We start from the raw sequence: 914 nt of genomic DNA, 5'->3' as shown, positions 1-914 counted from the left end.
TGCACTCTCGAGATAATCGTCACCATGTGCCAAATGCAATAAAAAAGGAATCTAAACACATTCGCGCAAAAATGAAATGACCACAATTTTCTCCAAAACTATAACAGATGCAAACTTGTCCTGTGTGGTGGAGATGAGATTTGATAAAGTAAGTGGAAATCCAGTAAAAGTTTCATTTGGCTACTTTGCACTCTCGAGATAATCGTCACCATGTGCCAAATGCAATAAAAAAGGAATCTGAACACATTCGCGCAAAAATGAAATGACCACAATTTTCTCCAAAACTATAACAGATGCAAACTTGTCCTGTGTGGTGGAGATGAGATTTGATAAAGTAAGTGGAAATCCAGTAAAAGTTTCATTTGGCTACTTTGCACTCTCGAGATAATCGTCACCATGTGCCAAATGCAATATTAAAACAGGAATCTGAACACATTCGCGCAAAAATGAAATGACCACAATTTTCTCCAAAACTATAACAGATGCAAACTTGTCCTGTGTGGTGGAGATGAGATTTGATAAAGTAAGTGGAAATCCAGTAAAAGTTTCATTTGGCTACTTTGCACTCTCGAGATAATCGTCACCATGTGCCAAATGCAATATTAAAACAGGAATCTGAACACATTCGCGCAAAAATGAAATGACCACAATTTTCTCCAAAACTATAACAGATGCAAACTTGTCCTGTGTGGTGGAGATGAGATTTGATAAAGTAAGTGGAAATCCAGTAAAAGTTTCATTTGGCTACTTTGCACTCTCGAGATAATCGTCACCATGTGCCAAATGCAATAAAAAAGGAATCTGAACACATTCGCGCAAAAATGAAATGACCACAATTTTCTCCAAAACTATAACAGATGCAAACTTGTCCTGTGTGGTGGAGATGAGATTTGATAAAGTAAGTGGAAATCCAG

Source organism: Anomaloglossus baeobatrachus, unplaced genomic scaffold, assembly GCF_048569485.1.
Source record: "Anomaloglossus baeobatrachus isolate aAnoBae1 unplaced genomic scaffold, aAnoBae1.hap1 Scaffold_3540, whole genome shotgun sequence".
Taxonomy (NCBI): Eukaryota; Metazoa; Chordata; class Amphibia; order Anura; family Aromobatidae; genus Anomaloglossus; species Anomaloglossus baeobatrachus.
Note: the sequence above shows the minus strand (reverse complement) of the source record.